This window comes from Lagopus muta, chromosome 1 (assembly GCF_023343835.1).
Source record: "Lagopus muta isolate bLagMut1 chromosome 1, bLagMut1 primary, whole genome shotgun sequence".
Classification (NCBI taxonomy): Eukaryota; Metazoa; Chordata; class Aves; order Galliformes; family Phasianidae; genus Lagopus; species Lagopus muta.
In genome coordinates, this window is record NC_064433.1 from 82,445,334 (window position 1) to 82,465,174 (window position 19,841).

Sequence of the window (19,841 nt, forward strand, 5' to 3'; positions counted from 1 at the left end):
GCTTTGAACTTTCTTAAGTAATTCCATCCAAGACCAGTCTGTTGTAGGGAGAAATTAGCTCTTTGCAGTGTGAATTTGAGCTAGGTATTGTCATGTAGACTTAGGAATTGAGATTGGTCCCAGGTTCTTTTGTTTTAAAACTCTTCTCTGTTATCGTATAAACGTTGCCTCTGTGACCCAAATGTTAGTCTAGAGAAGAGGAGGCTCAGCTTATAGCTCTCTACACCTACCTGAAAGAAGGTTGTGGCAAGGTGGGCATCTGCCTTTTCTCCTGAGTAACAGTGATGAGGGAATGTAGCAAGGGAGGTTCAGATGGCTATGAGGAAAAATTTCTCCTCAAAAAGAGTGGAAAGGCACTGGAATGGGCTGCCCAGGGAGGTGGTTGAGTCACTATCCCTGGAGGTGTTCAAGAAGTGTGTAGATGTGGTACTAAGGGACATGGTTTAGTGGGCAACATTAGTGGTAGGTGGACAGTTGGGCTAGATGATCTTGGAGGTCTTTTCGAACCTTAATGATTCTGTGATTCTATGGTTAAATGATACAGAAGACTGAGGTAGTTAAAAGGATATAGGTTTGCTGGCAACTCTTAAGACTGTTGAAGTGAAAATAGTAACCTGTTCTCTTCTGTGCCTAATATGAATTTAGAATTGACATTCTAATACACTGTTTTTTTTGCTGTATTCCTTCACCAACAAGACATAACAGCAGCAGGTCTCGTTGACTTTAAAGATGCATGTGATTCAATTTGATGCTACTGAGACACTACCATTTTGGGATACTCTACTGAAGTTAAATGAAGATTGAAGACTTCTCTGTTGAAAAGGGTACAATGCACCACTGAATTTGTGAACAAGTGGAAGCTCTCCTTTTCTTTCTGGACTTTCTGATTCCAGCATCAGTCAAGACAAAGCAGCTGGCTAAATAACCAGATGTTTGCTATCAACCTGCCTTCATGGTTTGTGATGATATATGCTTGCTAAGAATCTGCCTGATAAAGCTGAATCAAAATACAAGGTTTCTGTGCTGGCCCTGGCATTTCACTTTTGTTTATGATCTTGGTCTTGCCTGTGAAAAGACAAAGAGAATTTGATTAATGCCATGATCATGGCTGCCTTTTTACTTGTCATATTTCTGGTTCTTAGTCTAGGTTGAGTGTTTGTTAATAGGTTCCTTTGGAAGACATTCAGTGTTAATAACGTTCTCTTTCTTTGGAAGTGTTTAAGAAATGCTAATAAAAAATCAATGCCATCCAACCCCCGGTGGTTTCTATCATGTAGCTTCTTCTCATTTATAAAATTTCATTGTTGTTGCTTTTAACCAAAACCAGCCAGTTTTAAGTCTACATATTAAGCCTTCGTATTTTTGGTCTAGAGTTTGGAAACAGAAGTGTCTGATACCCAGAGCAACATATAATTTTTTTTTCCCCTGTGTAAATCAAACCCAACTTGATGGATTAGGTGTTTTTGGTTTTTATATGTGGGATAGTAGTGGTGTTGGAAGGAAAACAAGTGAAAAGGACAAACATAACCTGTGAATTCAGACTGGCAGTCAATGTTCCAGAAACCTTAAAGTACTCTTTGAAACTTCTGGAAGGTTTAGCTCCGAAGATTAGGGCTCAAAAAGGCAAATAAAAAAATAAATGTAGAAATATTTCAGGTTAAATCTTTTCAATCTGTTTTTCTCCATGCTGCCTTCCAGCATCCTGTGTTTTCTCTTTGCATTCCATTCCCTGAAAACCTTTTCTACTTTAAGAAACTGTTGAAATGCTTATTTATGATCAGCATAGTATTCAAGATTCTCCAGCTTTTGAGGCACTGAAACCAGTGCTATGCCCTTCATTTCTAGCCCTACGGTTCCCTAAAACACTGAGAGACATAAAGATGAGAAAAGTACCTCCTGTGCACATATCCTGTAGTTTTTGTTCAATATGCCATAAAAATAATCCAAAACCACTCTGTTTTTTAAACACAGAAAGCATTTTAAAATGCTCATCAGGACTGACAGCTTGTATGAAGATTCCATCCCTACATAATTTAAAGCATCAGCTGTATCTTCCCCTCTTCCCTCACCCCAAGTTACCTGAAAATGAGTTTTGTAATGAGTTTTATAACTTTAAACAGAGAGCTGCTGGATACTGCCATAAATGTCATTCCATACATTAAAAAAATTGTATATTTTAAACTAGAACTATTTTTTAAACACAATTAAGCCAAATGCATTTGAATAATATAAGTAGAGAGAAATAAACTAGCTTAACTACAGCTACAACACCTTGCCTCATATTTGCTATCAGAACTTTAACATGGTTTCTTGTGCAATGCTGACACGGAGTTATAGGAATAACAAAAAGGAGAAACAAAAATAATATCTAAGACATGGAATTAGAGCATGGTTGTTGCTTGCTAACTGTACCAGCAGTATGTGCAGTCTGTGGGTCTATTGATCATTCTTTTATGACAAACCCATACTGCATGTGCCAAGTTATTGGGAAGAGCTCTATCTCAGCCAGTTAGAAAATCTTTTATGCTTTTCTCTCATGGTCAGGGGAAAAGAGTAGAAAATCTTAAGTCTTATCTGCATTAAAGTGGAGTTTCTTTGTTTATATGTCAAAACATCACCTGTTTACCTAGTGGAACTTGAGAGGAGTTCTTGAATGGACTAAGATTTGAACTTCATGGATCCAAATTTTACCTTTAAAGAACCCTTTTCAACCAAACATCCTCTTGAGTAAAAATATGCCATGGGCTTACTGTAAAATGGAAAATATTTAGACTGGGAATGGTCATTTCCTGCTGACATGACATCCGGAGGGCAGTGCTTTTGGGGTTACCTTTTGGCAGTGAAAGAAGAGGAGAAATAGGAAATCTGAAGAAATCACCCAACTGTGAGTGCAGAAGTCAGGACAAAATGCACTGAAGCTCAGAAGACAGCAAAAGAACTTGCAAGCAATTGTGTGCAAATACATCAGAGAAAATTGTATTTAGTCATCATACACTATTATGTTGACGCTAGTAGAGATTACATTTGGTTTTAGAGTTTTTAAAGGCTTTTACCAAATTTTACTAACAGTTTCCTGGGCTTTATAGCATTCATAAAAAATACCTGGTCAAAGCAACAGAACCTCAGAATGGTCACTTGCCTTATGTCAAGTCTCTTTACACAGAATAACAGCCATGTTTAAGTCCTTTATTTGAATAAGGTCTTGTCCCCGATCCTCACGTGTCTCAGGTGAAAGACTGTGCTGTTGTGACCTTTTTAGTTTTTCATAAAAGACTCAATAGAATTTGTTTGTTTGTCTGTTTGTTTCTGATGCAAAATGGTAAAAAATGAAATTGTAAAGTTTTGTGGAACAGGAAAAATCAACTCCTCTAAAAGATGCTGAAGCTATGCTTTCAATATTAAGTAAAGAATATTTGCTAAAATGATTATATTGAAGAACATAGGAAAGAATCCCAGCTTCTTCTGTACTGCTCAGTAGAAGTGTAATCAAAACTCTTTAAACAGGAAAATTGTTGTAAATAAGGACTTTTGTTTCCTACAGTTCTAAGTTATAAGGACCTGGTAAGCAAGAGAGAAAGTAGCTAAGCTCTTAACTTTACCCGAATTTCTTGAGGAAGAATCATTATAGAGGACTCTAGTAGTTTCTGATCAGCTACATATGAGTGCAAAGTGCAAGGATATGGATTTGCCTGCAGGATTGGGACTTCCCAACTTCCTGGGGAACAGCAAGGCCTTTCATTCCTTGAAGATGTGAAGTGCACATGCACTGAAAATTGGGTAATGTTTTCCCCAATCGTTTTTCAGTGCTGTTACCGTTAGCTGTATAAGTACAAAAAACTGCAGACAATTGCGGGGTTTTTTTTGTGGTTTTTTTTTTTGAGTGGAAGTTATCTCTTTAGAAGAGGTTTCCATTCATGTTAATAACTACTTCTTAAGTGCTGCTCACCTTGTTGGCATTCCGTGGTCTGAAAACGTGGCAGTGCAGTTCTCTGAGAGGGAATTTGACTTCCATTCAATTCCCACAGGCTTAACACCACTGTCCTTCCTTTCCGCTCTGAAGCACCTGGTAGAACGGTGCTTTTGGTTTGCTTGCAGTGGGGCTTTGAGAGGATTGTGGGTCCATTGAGATCCTGAATTAGGAACAAAAGGGAGAAAACCATTGTTCAATAATTTTCCATGTTTTAAGTCTGTAATAGAGCCCTCAAAGTTTCAGAGCATGCAGTGTTCTCTCAACCATACCCTGGCCTATATTAAATGTATGGCAGCTAGAGCTGGAAAAACTGGTATGGGGCTAGTGCTGTAGCAGGCAAACAGTGGGATACTGGTCCAGTCCCAAACACAGGGCTGTGCCACCTTTTATACATATTCAGCTGAGCTTGGGGATTGGTTTGCAAAGGCTGTTATGAACTTTGAGCTCTTCCCTTTAGGCCTCTGTTCAGTTTTAATACTGTTCCCCTGTTCCCTACTCCTACCTGTAGAAACAATGAAAAATAATACCCAAAAAGAAAAGTTGTAACTAGATTTTGGGCATTCAGTGCTGATTGGCACCCTATTCGTGGCTACGTAGATTGCAGTACTGAAAACAGTGGTGAGACATCTACATACTTCAGAGCAGATCTGACTCTTACTCCATTTTGTTTTCCTAGTGTCCATTTCATAATGACTATGAGCAAAGGCACTGTTATGCTTCTTTAATTACATTTATTTGATTCTAATTAAGTAGGATTTCAGTCTTTCTTTTTTTTTTTTGAAACCACTGTCTGTACTGAAGAAACATGAATTTGGAAAGAGAAGTGAAATGATATAACAATATCCCTTGATCTTACAAAGTAGAAAATAACCCATCTAGGCACATTTTACTGCTTGTTTTTTTCTTTTTTTTTTTTTTTCCTTTTCACTTCGTTAAGGTGTGCCTTAACTCCATTCAAAAGTACAATTAAGAGGTCATTAGAGTTGTGATGAGAAGTATTCAGAATTATAGGAATAAAAAAGTCAAGATTGAACATTTTATTTCAGAGGAGAGACTGGCAGTTTGAAGCCCTCACTTTTCTTTCTTATTGTTGTTATCTGTGTACAGTGCTTTTATAGCTGAATGCTGAAGGAAAAATCCATGTATTTTGTATGTTTGATAAGCTTTCAGTTGAGGCACTTTGTCTCCCTGGTATATGTATTTCACGTTGCATGTTGATGCCTCACACAGCAATTGAAAAAGGAAAAAGCAATAAGGAAAGGGGTAAAACAGTGATCATGAGGGGAAAAAAATAAAGACATTTATAAAACTGTGAACATCTTTAGAATATCCTTAGAGAAGCAGTAAAACCCAGATCTTTGCCCTGCTGATTTAAAAAAAAAAGAGAGACTAGATTTTACATGGGTGGTTCATCAGTTGGCTGTATAGTATGACCTAAATGGATGCTGGAGAGATGTGTAATATCTTATAATGGCAGAGAAACATGTATTAGACCTTTTATTTCTGCATATGCTAGTGTTTTTGTCATAGGTATTGAGTTTATCTTGGCTGATCCACAAGTTTCAAACAAGAGTGTGTTTGAGCTTTCTTCTTATAAACAGAAACACGTTTCTGATGAAATTATATTGCTCTACTACTCAGGATTTTTAGATTCAGAAAAAGAAAAGCATAAACTAAATGAAAAAGACATATGGGTTGTCTCATGTTAAACTTTTAGAGCTCTATTTTACCCTGTATTGTGATTCACAGGTTTTTGGAATCTTTCCGAGGAACTGTTATTGCTATACCTGTTTGTTTATGTAGTTGGTACTGTGCATTTCAGTGTCTCATCTGTCCACAAGGCATCCAGAGCAGTAGCCATCTTGCAGAAAGTCTACAGCTTCCATTTCTGTGGTTATAATCCATCTTGGGAAGCAAGAATGGGAGGAGAAAGAGAAGAAAGGTTGGTACAAACACAGATTTCACTTTGATTTGGAGTTGAGGTGTTGTGTTGAATGTTCTCTTAGGAAGTGAAATGAAGACATACAACTTCTTCACTGTAACTCCTTTCTCTGCTTGACAAGCCTGATCTTCTATGATCAAGCGATCTACCTGGTGGGTGAGGGAGAGGCTTTTACCGTAGCCCATCTAGACTTCAAGCAAAGCCTTCAACACTCTGTCCCACAGTTTTCTCCTAGTGAGGCTTCACCTTGACTACTGTGTTCAGTTTTGGGTCCCTCATTACAAGAAAGACATCGAGGCCTGAAGCGTGTTCAGAGAAGGGCAGCTAAGCTGGTGAGGGGTCTGGAGCACAAGTCTTACAGGGAGCGGCTGAGGGAGCTGGGATAGTTCAGTGTGGAGAAGAGGAGGCTCAGGGGAGACCTCATTGCACTCTACAACTTCCTGAAGGGAGGCTGTGATGAGGTGGAAGTCAGCATCTTCTTTCATGTAACTACCAGTGGGACTAAAGGGAATGGCTTCAATTTGCACCAGGGGAGATTCAGGCTGGATGTTAGGAAATACTTCTCTGAGAAAGCGGTCAGACTGCCCAGGAAGGTGGGGATTCACTGACATGGAGTTGTTCAAGAAACATTTAGATGATGTACTGAGGGACATGGTTTAGTGAGAAATATTGGTGATAGGTGGATGATTGAACTGGATGATCTTGGAGGTCTTTTCCAACCTTGGTGATTCAATGATTCTGTGATTCCAACACTGGCTTTTGGGAAAAAATGAGCTGGTGTGAAGCAGAGCATTCAGTGAAGAGCTCCTGAAAAAGCATCCAGTCTCTGAGACAAAATATTTACCACCTATATGACACATCTCATACATCGTAAGACCTAGTCTTCTGAAAGCAATGACAGAATAGGCTTTATCTTCATTACATCTCACAGCCTAGTCCTGTGCATGACTTTGGAGGATTTGTCTTAATGCTGAGCTTCCTTTCCTTGGGTGCTGACTTCCTGTTTACCTTGCACCCGCTGAGCTGTCCTCATGGAAGCGTTTGTCATGCATTTGCCACCTCCCCCTGTTTACCTCACCACTACCCCAAAAGCAAAAGCCTAATTTCATTGCTATTAATGAGTGAGTGGCACATTATTAAATACTTTTTTTTTTTTTGTCTGAAGGCGCATTATTCATTCTGGGTAGAGACATTTGCCCTCAGTCACATTTATCTACCTGTGTCCGTGTTTCAAGGATTTCCACTTTATTGATATTTCCATTAGAGGAATTTGAAGAATGTTCAATTACATAGAGACCATGAAGCATATTTACTTTTTTGTTTTTAATAGTCTGCCAACTGTTCCCTGCCAAACTTTAAACTGGGCTTATGACTCTTAGATATTTTTTTTTTTTATAACTGCTCTATTGTAATATATACAAGTAGTGTGCACACAAATAAAAGCTCATACCATAGCTTTAGAACACGGTGCTAGATTTTATCTGGAGGATTATTGCAGGCCTGTTTCTAATTTATATAATGTTTTCATTAATAGCAATACCTTTTTAAAATGCCCAATAAAATAGTGTAGCATTAGTTTAAATACAAATTTCAGTCATTTTAGATATCCCCCCATTGTAACAGGTCAGGCTTTTAACAGATGTCTCAATAACTTTGCTATTAGCAGGAATATCTCATGAATTAAAATCAGGCCTCTTTGTCTCTGTCACTCATTTAAATGACCTACATATTTGGCAGATGGAGAGGACTTGCTTGTGCATTAGTACTGATGGGTAGGGTTTTTTCACTTGTGTATTTTTGGAGGAGAAGGATTTAACATAAGTTAACGTTGTTTTTTTTTTATTAATATCATACTTCAGTTTCACTTTACAGAAATATCTTATTAGGCACATCTTGCCTTTTAGGCATAGGCAACATCTAGGACATTTCTCTTGGGCACCAGCCTTCTGTCTTAATGTAAACCTTTCAGTGAAGCAGTGGACAACTTTTTTGCAAGTGTATGCACTAATGGAGTTGAAGTAGAAGGTGTAATAATTCAGTAATTGAATAGGTTCTAGGTAAAGTCTGAAACCTGGGCCTTCCCGGGCCTTTGTGGCTGTAGATTTGCCTGCTAATGTCTTCTTATTTCTTCTTTTCCTGGCATAGTGAGAGTTTCAGAATTACGCTAAGGGTCTCGCTTAAAACAGCTCACTGACATGTTGTTATGCCAGCACCTGTTCCTGTGTCCTTTCAACAATCAAAAAGACTTCTTGAGTTGAAGATTTTGTTGACTCTCATGATGACAGCAGAGCTTGAGGCGTGCTGAGAAGGGTCAAACTGCAGGGAAAGGTTTAGTTGTAGGTTTGGTTCGTTTGTCTGTGCAAAATCACTGTCTGGTGTCCTGTGAACTAGTACATACAGAAGTGATTGCTTATTATTTTTGGTGCGTGTTTGATTGGAATGTAATTAGTTACACAAGCAATTAGAAAAGCTCCGCACCTAAATGTGCTGCATGAGGAAGCAATATATCTCATAGTCATTAATCAAGAGATAATAAAAAATGCAATGCGATAGAGTGAAGTGACTTGAGAGATACGTTTGATGTGCTCTTCCTCCCCCCCTTTTTTTAACTGGTGTGTACTACTGGGGTAGGGGAAAGAGATGCTAGCCTTCTGTGATTTCCATTGACATCATTGAGAGCTGCAAGTTCTTAACGTTTCTTCAAATCAGACTATTTGAACTCAAGCGTATAATATGGCCTGATCAAATTCAATGCCATTTGTCCAGTAAATTCACAGAATAGGTAGTTATGGGCACTGAATTGATATTTTGTTGCTGAAGATTCTCCTTATTTACACAGAAGTTTAACTTTTTCTTGCCCATGAGAACAGTCTACAAGTTAGCAAACAGGAGAGCTTTCCCAGTGATTCCAAACCATAAGAATATTGCTGTGATTGAAAGCAGAAATCATAAGCGGTGTTATGTTATCTTAAGTTTGCCCTTTCCCAAATTCTCTGCTGTTCTTGTGAGCTCTTGTGAACAGAAATATGGCTGAAATTCTCATGTGATGGTGTTGATGATACTTCTACTACTAATGGGAAGAAATACAATGTTGATGATACTACTGATAACCATGAGAAGAAATACTGCAAATTTCAAAACTAAAGTAGTTGCTCAGGATAATATAAATAGATGCATACAAGGTTTTGCCTTCTTATAACTTCAGGTCTTTTTGTACTTAATTAAGATCGAAGCTGAAGTCCGTCTGGTGGCCCAGTTCATTTTAAGACTTAGTGTTTTAAGGAGCTTCCGGTGTTTGAGGAACTGCCATCATTCTTCTTGACCTGCTATTCTATGTGCTTTACACCTGTGTAATGTCAGAGGAAAGAGTCTGAAAAGAGAGCATATACCTTTTCAAAAGAAAAACTAAGTGTTGAGGTAAAACAGTAAGTCATGGGGTTAATCAGCATCTTTCCGCATATCGCTGTTCTCTCTTAAATGGAAGAGGAGATTTTTGATTTATTAGAGGTTTTCCTGTAACAGGAATTGGAAACACAGTCCCATAGAACACTGGATGTTTATTATTTATGTTAAAAGTTAAAAAAAAAAAAAAAGTAATTATACCCTTTTAGCATTATCTTTTAACTCTTTTTCTTCTTATACTAAAAATGACCTTAAGGAGTGAGAAAGACACTTAGGCAGAGACAACAGGGGAAGGGATGTGGTACATCCTGCTCCCATTAACACTGTCAATTAGCACCATTTATCTTGAAATTTGTCCAGCTTGGAACACAAAGAATGTACGTCAGGGTTTGGGCCAGACAGAAACATAGAAAATGATGGTATTTGTGGAGACAGTAGCCAATGTGGGGGAGAGAGCAAAGGCACACAGTTGTTCTAAAAAGAGCTGCTTTTTTTTATGTGTGGAAATTTGATTATAAGATGATTCTTTCAACATAAACACAATTCTCTAAGGACTTATTAATGCTTCAGTAGCATAGTGGAGAGACACTAGTGTAGTCCGCTTTAATAGCTTTCTGGCTTGAACCCCAATACATAATGTTCTAGTAATAGTTTATGGGTGACTACAATAAATTGGTAGCAAGTGTTTTCCATTTTTTGGCTCTTCTTATCAGATCTGCTGGTGGAACATTTTGTTCTGAGAATATTGCAAAGGCAATTGATCTGCTTTGGATGTGTGCTCAAGAGTTTTGTGTCTTTTAAAATATACGTATATATGAGCTTTTTTGTCCTGTTCTGAGATGTACAGTACGAAGCTGGGGGCCGGTAAAATGTTACAGGGGATCTGAACAGTTGGTTAAACCCAGCAGGACTCCACCTTCCCTAAGTAGTGTTCTGTGAGTGCTGCCAAAAAGGCAGTTTTCCTTCCCCCCCGCCACTTCGCTTCCCAATACTGTCATTGTTCTGGTCTTTCCATGCAACAGTGGAAAACTTGTGTCCACAAAGGAATAAAGATCCTTCACACAAGTTCATTTTCAACCCAAATGGCTTTTTGAAATAGAAAGAAACATGGGATTTTTTTGCACTTCATGATGAGGGAAAGAACCATCTGATTAGAGATGGGCCTAATGATCACCTTTGATTTCTATTTGACATGGGGCTGAACTTAACTGTAATTACAGAGTGAGACTCCATGGCCTCTATTATGCAGGAGCTGTCCGGACACTCTTGGTCTTCAATTAATTCACAGCTCCAGATCACCTCTATGGTGAGCCTAATTGAAATACGCTGCTTTCATCTCCGCTCCCACAACTAGAAGATGAGTCTGGTAGCTGAACCCAGACCAGAAATGTCTAGTGAGTTTCTGTCTGCGGGAAGCCAAACAAGAACTGTCAGCCCTATTGCCTCTGGATGTTAATCCTCTGGATGTGACAAAAAAAGTCAGAGGTACAGAGTGTTGAACAGAAAGCAAATATTGCCTACGAGCTGTTGAGTTGCGCCACTGAACATCCAGCACTTGTTCTTAGCTCCATTTCCTTTCTGTAAGCAGCAGGCGTGCTCAGTCACCCAGCATAGTTTGTGGATGAGACTCACAATGAAAATGGGTACATTTCTCTCAGGTAACATTAAACACATGCAAAATTAAAGGCAGCCAAATACCTCCTTCATTCCTTTACGTACTGGAACATTTGTTTTATATAAACGTTATACTAGAAAAACACTGGACTTGGGGCAAAAATCAAGCCTTAAAGAATGTAAACTAAAGTCTGGTGATCTCAAAAGCACAGAGTGAATACATGCTTGAGAAATATTTGAAGGAACAATGTGGACTTTGCCTAGTTAATGTTAAAAGTATCCCAGATGACGGCAGGGGAGTCAGTTTGGTTGTCACATAAAGCTGCAGAGAGAGCTGGAGGTGAACAGAGAGCACTGAAAACCTGGCCCTGGGACAGGAAAATGGAAGTGCAAAGTGATTGAGAGTGCAAATTGACGAAGGAAGTTAGACACAGAGAAGTGCAAAATGACGGTTGCCATGCCAGAACCGTTTGGATTGGTTATTATACTGTCATAAGCCTAATAAATGTGGATATTTGTTCTCTGATAAGTACTTAACTTGTTACAGAAACATGTTATGGACTTACTGAGGGAGAAGAGAGTCATAATAAAAGGGCATTTGAGGGGGGACTCTGTCCACAGTGGTTCAGTGCTACTTTTAAACAGATCCCATCTTCTGGGTCTGCTCTGCTTTTACTGTCTGTCCGTTGTAAACAGGGAATTTTATTTTTTTTTTTAACTTTCTTTCCTTTTATTTCTTTATCTGAATAAGATCACACCATTATCACCTTGGGGGCACTGCTCTATATCAGTAGGGTCTTCTTATTTTCCTAGGGAAAAACCAACAACTCGTTCAGATCCTGTTCGAGGAATCTGTTGCATATTGCATCTGTGGAAGAGCTGCAGTTTTCTGTCTTTCATTCTCACTAACAGAGAGGAGGCTTCAGGCAGCCTGCAAACAATGCGTGAGCTTTCTGTTTCTCTCTGCAAACAGAAATATATCCCATTTCCTGTTGGGGATTCTGGGCAGAATCATCCAACAGATAATTTCCTGTAGTAAACATTGCAATAATTAGAGTTAGCGTTCCAGAGCACTGAACTTTAAGTATCTTTTATTATTGCATCGCAGAAAGTGTACAAGAAGCAACCCCAGTCAGATGTGGCTATTGTTGATCATTTCAGTTGTGTTATGGCAAATATACGACCTGAAGAATGCCCCTAAAATATATGTGCAAGACCAAGCATGCAACTCAAGGCAGAATTTGCACAGGCTAATTCAGCAAGAACAGTTAAAACTCATTTCCTTTAAAAAATAAAAAGCTTTCTTGTGCTTCTCTTCTTTGTGAAGCAATTTAATTATTTTTACTTACTAAGGAGCAGACTTTTTAAAATGACTTCAGCAAAATATTCATATTACAGACAGCCAGTAAAGTCTTGTATAATAGTTAATGCTAAAGTGAGCATCATATTTGTACTCAGGAATGTGGTGATGTTGAGAATGCCCTGCAAGAAGACTCAGTGAGGTTTGGTTCAGATTAATCTGCCCTGGTTAATAGAGGACAATATTTCAGTCATTTTATTTTGGATAGGTCTGAAGCAGAGAATTAGAGGGAGCATGTTTATTAAAAAACAACAACAACAGGAACAAAAAACCTGAAAGTACGAAAAGAAATTGTTGAGGCATACTTTTTACATTTAGTGTATTTCTTCACTGTACAAAGTGGTCTACTTACAGTGCCGTTATGTGTTTGGAATAAACAGCAGAGTGCTATATTTCACTGTAGGGTCTGTCCATAGAACGTGCTGGCTCTTGGCTCAGCTGTTTACATTTTTTTTGAAAAAGCTCCCATCTGTTACATCAAACTTGTTAATATAGGTCTACAGGATATAATAACATTAATGCTCTAAGTATCCAAATGAAATGTCAGAGTCCGGCTGCATACACTGAATTCAAATGTGGCAGTGTCCTGAAGCCACCCCTTCTGCTAACAGGCCATTTAATAATCCATGTAAGTATCCATAGATGTCTAAGTCTTTGAAGGTCTGTCAGGGGCCAGATGTACAAACACGGTTACAACATCAAATCCTCACGAAAGCTTTTCTGCCATGATAGCATGACCATATCAAATTTGGCCTTGATTATTTTTTTTTTTGGCTCTGAAGCTACAGCACCATCAAGACCTATTTAAAATGAAAGTAGGTTTGGTAAAGGAATTCTCAGAGCTTTATGCTGCTTCCAGTAAAGTTAAAGGCAAACGGGCATGTAAAAAGTTACACCATACTTCCATCTATGTTTTGCCATTCATTAGACAAACGAACAAAAAAACAACACGAAAAGAAACCAACACTTTGTGATTTGTTGCTTTTTTTTTCTTTTTCTTTTCTTTTTTGTTTTGTGTCTTGGTTTGCTTTGTTTCAATTTAATACATAACCGAGTCCTTGATATTTTTATTTCTTGTATGAGCTACTGTAATTTATTCTTATAGTGGCCATCTGACCAGAATGAAGATGTATGCCCCCTGTTTTGATCCTTGTAATGATGGAGGGTGAAATGTAAGTTTGTTATATTACCTTTCTTGTTTCTACTCCTTTGTATCCATGGTTTTTTAATTTACATTGCATTGTGAATGAAAACCCTTATCTTCTGCTGTTTTTTTTTTTCCTGCCACTCAAATTTTGCATCAACACAAAAGGTTTGTTCTTCAGTTCGTGTTTAGTATTTGGTCACGTTCATTATGAGGTACATCTAGAATACACAGATCACATAATATACATAAAATATCATTTCTCCCTGCTTTTTCCCTGATATCTCATTATTAAAAGCTATTTTTTTAGTAGATAGAAACCCAGTCTATGCATAAAACTGCCACCAAATGAGCTTTGCACATCTAATCATATGTATTTTTATTCCCAAATGCTCAGTGATCAACAGTAATTTCAAGTAGAACGGTTATAAATCATATTACTCATAAACACAATGCAACTGGCTAAATAGAACCAAGCAGAGGGTTAATAGTCCAATAATAATTAAAATAATCCTCTTCAATTCAGTAATAACTTTGGCCACCTGCCTTCATCCAACCCCCAACACCACCCTCAGTACTCCTTACAAAAATATTCACATTACAGACAATCTTGTGTAACAGATTAACATAACATATCTGGAACATTACTCAGAATTTTGGGCAATGGCAATCTGAATATGTTCCTAAGTTCAGCTTTTTTCCTCACACAACATCCTGCTGTTAACTCTTGACTTTTTAAATCAGTGGGGCTTGGTGTAACTGGAATGCACTGCCTGTGGTATCACATGGAGGATTTGTGTGAGCGTGTGTGTTGGAGCAGAAATACCACATGCTACAAGGGGTCAGCACAGATAGTATTGTAAGGACTGGCTTTCTGTCTTCGCTTTCTGATTTGAATAGCTGCAGTGCCTATCTGATGTCTGATTTTAGTCACGATAGTGGGTGATACAGAGCCGGATGCACAGTTGGATGTGTGAGGTAAATTTCAAAAATGCAAGGTTTTTTTCATTGAAAAAAAGGAGAAAATGAATCTCTTAGGTTCAGAAAAAGTAATGTGATCATCCAAGCACAAGGCTGGAAGTCAGGAAGCCTTTTTTCTTTTGTTCTTCATCTAACCTGGAGTTGTTTTTCAGGTAAGTTTTTCTTGCTTGTAGAACTGGAATCCTGCCAGGGACATTTGTGATGGAAAACATTTGGGGCACCAATTATTGTTGTAGTGTGATACAGTTTTCAGTCATTGTTCCTCATTTTAGGTAACCAGACCTAGAAACAAAATAACTCTGTTCTAATTTAACATTAAAGTCCCATTTTTTGTTACAGATTTCATCTTGTCCATTGCTAAAGTAATTGGCCTCTGTAAGTAAGTGCTAAGTAAACAGTCGAGCAATTTTTGCTGGTACATATTGTAATTCTCATTTTTAAATCACCTAATAAAGATTGCCTTTTAAATAGAGCTATTTGGATATATCAGGGGCGCGTTGTACTAAACAAAAAAGAAAAAAAAGAAAAAAGAAAATGAAAAAAAAAGTCTCTGTCATTTGAAAGAGACCATTTAGCTTTTGAACATATTTGCTCCACACTAAATAATAGATGTTATTCTGAGACAGATAGAACATGGTCTATATCCTTCTATTGGAAACTGCTTTCTTTTGTCTGAATACTTCACCCACTCCAACTACCTGCCCCCATACCAACAAACAGATTTGGCTAATATGAATTGTAGGTAAATTTTAGGGCTGTAATATAAATTATTAATTTAATAAGGTTAATATTTAAATAACTTTTTAATCATTAACAAAAGTGGAAAGTTCAGAGTTAAGATATTCTTTTTCCTCCCTGCAAAAATAAACATTAACAAATCATTCCTGTGCATGATGTAGGTTGGTCTGGTTTGGATAGTTCACTTGCAGTAGCAGATGGCTAGGAAGATATTGCTCTGGCACAGCATTATGATTACTTTCATGCCCTTAAAAAATTGTGCAGAAGTGCTATTGACAAGTTAGTACCTGAAGTAAGAACTATTATCTTTATTGGCAAATGGGTTCTTAAAAGATGCTTGTCACTGAGTCAACTGTTTGTTTTCTCATCATCATATCTTGAGAAAGAGTAGAGGCCATGGAGTGTTTTTCTAGTAAGTTTCGTTTGTTAAGCATAGCTCTTTCTGGAAAAAGCAGGTCAGGTCAACAAATCATGCACGTGTAGAAGGTTCAGCTTTGTTTCTAGAAAAGGCTGTTGCTCTTCTTTGGCTGTAGAAGGTCCTTCTACTCTTAAATAAGTGAGCTGATTGACTGGTCATCGCAGACATGTTGCAGGATGTGGCAAGAGTCCATGTTTGAAACCTAGTGCTGCCCCAGCCATAGGCATGGGCACTGGTCTGCAGCTGCTGCTGCAGTTAGCAATCTTCTCGACTGCTAGCATAACCATTCCCAATGGCAATACCAGCACTACTGTGGGAGCTGTTAGCTTGTAACTTCCATTTGAAACAGAGACTTGCTAAATTGTGAAGCAGTAGCCTGACAGTAAGACCCCCACATTCACTCTTCGGGTTTACAGAGAGAATGATATAAGCATTTCTGTTCTTTAAAGGTTATTTCAGCCACAGCCACATTCATTTTTGCTGGGATTCAGAGGTACTTCCTTTTCTGACTGCTAGGATTTGTGATGGCAGTCTGATAGCAGACCGTTATGACCTTTCTTTGAAAAATCTCATTTTGATGTTTGATGTGAGTTTTATTTATAGCCATTACTTACACTGTCAGCATCTTGAGTATTCCTGTTGGAGTTCCGCCGTGTGCTCAGTGCTACACCAGTCTCAGCTAGATGCAGCAATTTAGTGCCATTTGCTCACAGTGCTAGCAGCTGAAGAAATGGTGGCCAACATTTAGCATGCCCAGAAGCTAAGAAGCAACAGACTTCTGACTGTCTGAATTGTCAGAACATTAACTGTTCTAGGAATATGCACCTGACTTTTCAACATAGAAAGCCTACCCTGGCTTTGCATCTGAAAAAAAGATATCAATGGAACTCCGAGGAGATCTACTTTATGCTATTGATAGGGATATACATTTCACCCATCTTAACAGCTGGCGCTTAGTCATGCCTTCTGAGCTATCTCTATTGACAAAAGAAAAGGAGAGGCTTCTCTGGAGATTGACTTAGCCATTTGTACGATATGAGAAGGAATTGCACTCTTGAGATGGTCACCTCATTCCAGTAGTGGAACAGGCTGCCTATACAACAGTCTGTTGGATGGCCAAAGTTAGGTGAGATTATTTTACCCTTAATCCCTCTGTGTTGGTTTGTTTGGTTGTTTTTAACTGTTTTGAAAGGAAGAATAATATAGTTCTATTTGATTTTGCTCCATCCTGTGTATATAGTACCTTGCAATTCTTAATGCTAGAATTATGCAAATGCAAAGCAGTATGATGATTGGAAATGCTGAGTTAATGCGGCAGATTAATACTGGGATTTTTGTTGTGCCCTTTATATTAATTAATAGATAAGAAGGAAGGCTTTGTTGTTAAAGCAGTGGAATGTAACTTGTGATGAAAGTTCAGCACTCTGTCACTGAATTCCTGAATAACTTTCAGCCAGCTGCTCCATCCTCTGTGTCTCAATACATCTGAAAAAGTAGTCCCTGCTCTATCACTCTTGGCCTGTCTTGTCAGAAGAGTTCTTTCAAGGGACGACTGTCTCACAGTCTGTATTGCTGCAATGCCTACAACATTGGTCTTGCTGGAACCTGTAAACTTTGCTGTAATATAAATAATTTATCAACTGAAAACCAGTTTTTTATGATATATTTCAGAAATTTGTCTAATTTAACATATGAGTACAAATGGATAATCCATTGACCTGCGTTAAACAGGGGAAAGAAAAAAGATCTTTCTGGGTATGTTTGAGGAAAATATAGAAAAAAGCCATATATGTAGATCACGTATATATATGTAATGAAATAATAGTGTAAAATGGATCACATGTTTTGTCAAGAAACAGATCTCTACTATGTAAAGTACTTGTGCTCATAATTTAAATACTCTACAGCATAATAAGCATAAGTCTTTAACAGGAATGACTTGAAATAATTTTTGACTCTGATTGATTTAGGTAAAATTACAGTAAAGATTACTTTGATCTCAAAATATCCATTCACTTTTACTGGGGACTCTTCAACTTAAATATAGAGTCTCTCTTGAATTGTTTCCTTCAGACCTTAATTTATGCAAGTTTTGTTCTATATAAGTGGCATTCTCATAATGGAGTTATCTGCTATCTTGCAGTAGAGCTTCCAACATGGTTTTAATCCAAATACTGTGTACTGATATGTACTGATATATCTCAGCTAAGATTTTTACTAAATCAAACTGTCCTGATGTCCTTAAAGCAGGATGAATGTGAGAACTAAAAATGTCCTACTGATCTGAATATCTCAGTCTTCGTATTGATTAATCTCATAGTTATTTTTGTAAAAATATTAATTTTTTATTAGATCCATTCTTACTACTTGGTCTCTATGTACTAATTTTTACATGTTAATCATTATAAAAAATAAATACTATATCTGTAACAGATTATAGAAATTATAGGAAAAAATAAATGAAAAAGTGATATGAGAGTTGGAGCTGAATTGCGGGCGTTAATACTGTTTCAAGTGCATACTTATAACTCCCCTTACATTTAGACCAGACTAAGGAACATAAGCCTTGTGTCCATAAGTCATTGTAAAGTGGCAAATATTGAATTTTTAATGTCCCTCGCTGAATATAACTGAGAAAAGATACATTTTCAAAGATTTTTTTTCATAGAGGAAACACGAACTGAAATTCTGTATTGTGTTTTCATTTTTCATTGTTGTACATGCGTTGGAATAATTTTGAAGAATTCAGCAAAGTGCAAGAATAAAAAGAATGTGAAATAGGCTCCATTTTGTTTTTGTTTTGTTTCAAAATAAAAAATGGTTTTGAATGTCACCTCACAAAACGTCAACTGAAGAAAGTTAGAAAAGCTTTGGAACTAATATTTTGTCAGGAATGACAATAAACAGCAAGGGTCCTTTGAAATAATACTGAAAATACTTCACCGGTAGAAAAAATGCTTTGGCTGAGATCATATACTTCTGCAGAAGACGAGTCTTGTATTTTCTAAAACATCAGCGTCTGTCTTAGCTACCTCATTATATAGGATTTATAGATATATTGACAAAATGAACAACAGAAGTATAGAAAAAACTAAAACACATTGATTACTTAGAATATTCCTGCTAGAGTACTGTGGGCTTCAGAGGTACCTGGAGGCATCCCTTGCTAGAAGGTTATCATCCTGGGAGGAGTCACTATTCTGGTTTATTTCAAGGGCAGTAAAAACGGACATCGTTACTTGAAGTGGTTCAAGCAATTTGAAAGTTAAGAAAAGCTGAAGCCATTAGCCCAGATGCATTCTTCATGCACTTCCAAGGTAGTAAGAATTGCATTGGAACTGCTTTATGGGTCCGTTCATGTAGGCCCAACTTAGGTGAGGCTGAGGAATTCTCTTTATATGGCCCTTGCAAATGCCTGTAGGAGTACCTTTGATTCACTCTTTAAATAGAGAATGAAAAGGATGCTTTTCCTTGCAACTAAAAGATGAAGATGGGCTAAAATTCCTTTCCAGTCGTAAGTTCTGGACATCAGTACCTCCAAAACAGACATCTCTATAGCTAGATAACTGGATGCCTTACTCAGAACTGTTTTCATAGAATCATAGAATCATAGAATGGCCTGAGTTGAAAAGGACCACGAGACCATCTGGTTTCAACCCCCTTGCTATGTGCAGGGTCGCCAACCAGCAGACCAGGCTGCCCAGAGCCACATCCAGCCTGGCCTTGAATGCCTCCAGGGATGGGGCATCCACAGCCTCTCTGGGCAACCTGTTCAGTGCGTCACCACCTCTGTGTGAAAAACTTCCTCCTAATCTCTAACCTAAACCTCCCCTGTCTCAATTTAAAACCATTCCTCCTTGTCCTATCACTATCCAGCCTTGTAAACAGGCATTCCCCCTCCTGTTTATAAGCTTCCTTCCAGTACTGGAAGGCCACAATGAGGTCTCTCTGGAATCTTCTCCAAGCTAAACAAGCCCAGTTCCCTCAACCTGTCCCCCTCACAGGAGAGGTGCTCCAGCCCTCTGATCATCTTAGTGGCCCTCCTCTGGACCCACTCCAAAAGCTCCATGTCCTTGTACTGGAGGCCCTAGGCCTGGACGCAGCACTGCAGGTGGGGCCTCACAAAAGCTGAGTAGAGGAGTAGAGGGGGACAATCACCTCTCTCTCCCTGCTGGCCACCCCTTTTTTAATGCAGCCCAGAGCACAGTTGGCCTTCCAGGCTTTAGAGCTGTTCCAGGAAAACTTGGGTCTTCTTTGCCTGTCATTTGGAAT

General features: G+C 38.2%; 1 protein-coding gene across 24 annotated transcripts in view; it reads left to right on the forward strand.

The window, feature by feature from the left end:
• Positions 1 to 19,841, forward strand: part of ZBTB20 (zinc finger and BTB domain containing 20) — a 468,885-nt gene that overhangs the window by 33,051 nt on the left and 415,993 nt on the right. The window lies entirely within an intron of this gene.